This window comes from Prenolepis imparis, unplaced genomic scaffold (genome assembly GCF_030444845.1).
Source record: "Prenolepis imparis isolate NDT839.2.m4 unplaced genomic scaffold, iyPreImpa1.0 SCAF_405, whole genome shotgun sequence".
Taxonomy (NCBI): Eukaryota; Metazoa; Arthropoda; class Insecta; order Hymenoptera; family Formicidae; genus Prenolepis; species Prenolepis imparis.
Window position 1 is genome coordinate 1 of NW_028141563.1, and position 3,051 is coordinate 3,051.

Sequence of the window (3,051 nt, forward strand, 5' to 3'; positions counted from 1 at the left end):
GATGTCGATATTTCGAGATTCTGAGAAAGAATAATTTTAAAAACAATCGTTATTTTACTCGAATTTCATTTTAATCAATACTTAAAATCTCGAGTTCAAATATGTTCAAATGATTAATCATTTTTATTTCTCAAAAAAATAATGTTATCTAATCTTTTGAATTAAAATGATATTATACTCTTCCTCTTAAGATGGAACTTTGACTTTATCCTTTTGAACTGTAAAATGATTATATATATTGTTTCAGATTTTCATTGTCATTTCGCGGAGATTTGTTATACTGGCACGTGTATTTATGATCTGACGAGAATTGTGATTACATTTCAAACATTGATGTGGTGTCTTAATTGATTTAAAAAATTTATTTAATTGTCAGAAACTCTGTAATCAGGTAATCGCCAGTATTTATATAAAAAACATTTTATAAGATTCTATTATAAAACAATAATTAATAATATCTATGTTTAAAATACATTATTAATCATTGATATTAATAATTGTACGAATTTTGTAATCCTATTTCAAATTTTATCTTACATTTAGTAGAAATAAAGAAACAGTAATATCTCAAAATCAAGCAAAAATTTCCTTATTTAATTTACAACTTTATTACGCAATTTTTTCTTATTGCAATGTATAAATTCATCATATCTTTTTATAATTCTTTAAAGTTATTTTATAGTTATTAAAACTATAAAAAGTATACGATTAATGCATTTCAATGATTATTCATGTTTACGATTAATACATTTAATTTAGGGCATCAAAACAACTGTCAGTTTGTCATAAAGCAAATATTTTTTTTTTTACACGTATGATCCGTATGAAGAACCAGAGAAACAAGCAGAAGATTGAACTCAATAAAACGGTGAAAGAAGGCATCACGTCAAAAAATGTTTATCACTATATTGTTATTATTCATTTTTAATTTTTTGGTGTATTAGTATTACTTGCATCATGGAAGAAACGAGCGACTCATTAATCTTATACCGGGGCCATCAGGCTATCCGATTATTGGCTATTTATTGCACTTACGTGCTTCACCAGGTAAGTACAAAGTTTATTATCTATTTACATTAATGTATGTGTGTGTGTGTGTGTGTGTGTGTGTGTGTGTGTGTGTGTGTGTGTGTGTGTGTGTGTGTGTGTGTGTGTGTGTGTGTGTGTGTGTGTGTGTGAATATACAACCCGTCATATACGCATACATATATAAACAAAAGTGTAATTCATAAATTCTATTTTTGAACAAACATCTATCAATATTATTGCATGTTGATTACTGATAAAATAATTATTCACGCTTTTATCAGCATTTTTCTTTGCAATAATATTCTTCCATTTTCTTAATTAGTTTGTTTTCAACGGATCTAAAAAAGGGTACATATAAATAAAAGTACACATAGTGTATAGATACGCATTGAAAATAATGATATGTAAATTTTTAAACAAATTACCGTAATTATATTTATAATATGTTTTTCAGAGTATCTATGGAACCAGTTATGTAAATTGACTAATGAATATATTTGTAAAATCTGGGGTTTATTTCTTCCCGTTGTATCTATTCGTCATTCAGATGATTTAGAGGTAAAAAATGAAATTCACTTCTCTGTAAACATTACGATTTATCTAGATTTAGGAATTTTGCATTCTTGTTTTATAAAAAGAGTTTTTGTTGGTAAAAAATGTTTCCTAAAAATATGAAAAGAGAGATTATCAGCAACATTCAATTAAGATTATATAATAATTTGAGATACGATTAATAAATATCTGTGTCTATGTATCTGAGAGATAAAGTGTGTTATAATATGTTGACGTTTTTATCTTAACATTATTTTCGGTGATTTCAGACAATACTAACAATAAGTAGCACCAAACACATCGAGAAAAGCCGTTTATATGATATGTTCCATCCTTGGTTAAACAGAGGTCTTCTCACCAGTACAGGTAACGTAATGACGTTAAGGTATAAGCATATCTATTTTACTATTATTTTATTTTACTATTACAACCTGTTATAAATCGGCCTGTCTCTATATAGAAAATCAAATATAATCTTACATAATTAAATTTGAGTATTATTTTAAATGGTGAACTTTTACAACTTCTTTGTTAACTTATAAATTTAATAAAAGTTGCAAGCCCGATTATATTGAAAAATAATCTCGCGATGATGCAATATGTATTCTCAACTAGATAGAAGTAACAGTTGTTTCAATTAAAGAAGATTTTCTACTAAAGCAAATACCGTCACATAACAGACTTTTTATTTTGAATTTATGTCTATTTATGTCAATTTATAAAGTTTTAATTAGAAAATATGTAATTACATTCAAAATGATTTTTGTAACTCATTTTATCGTAAAAATGTCAAGAAAAAAAGATTTAAAGGTTTATGAAAGAATTTTGTGATATAAAAATAAATGAAAGACGTAATTAATATTTTTTGAGGATCGGACACTTAAACATAAAAATGTCTTATATAATATATCAATTGTATTATATAGACATACATATATCACACTATTTCTTGTTTTTATTTTAGGTACTAAGTGACAAAAGCGGCGAAAGTTATTAACATCTGCATTCCATTTCAATATATTAAATCAGTTAGTTGATGTCTTGATCAAGGAGATTGATTGTATGACAAAATCTTTGAAGAACAAAGGAGGCACAGTTGTAAAAGAATTGGTACCATTTATTAGTAAACATACGCTAAACGCGATATGCGGTAAGATTCTTATTGTCCTATTATGTACAATGATTTAATTCTAAATCACAATAGTTTAAAACGAAAAGAAAAATAATTTATTCGCATATAAACATCACACACATATAATTTTTAACAATATGATTGATACTAATGTTCGTATAAGAAGTATAATATTTCGGTTCGTATAAGATATATAAAGTGTAAAGGCAGATATAATAATTTATCCGTCTCATCCGATTCGTGTAAAATTCGTACCAATCAGCAATCAGCCATTTGAAACTAACACAAATACCACATAAGTGTAAGCAGTTTATGTATTGCAGAAATAGAAGAAGTTA

At 26.3% G+C, this 3,051-nt stretch overlaps 1 pseudogene; it reads left to right on the top strand.

Annotated features, from left to right (window-relative positions):
• Nucleotides 1–249: 249 nt before the first annotated feature.
• Nucleotides 250–3,051, top strand: LOC145948467 (cytochrome P450 4C1-like; annotated as a pseudogene).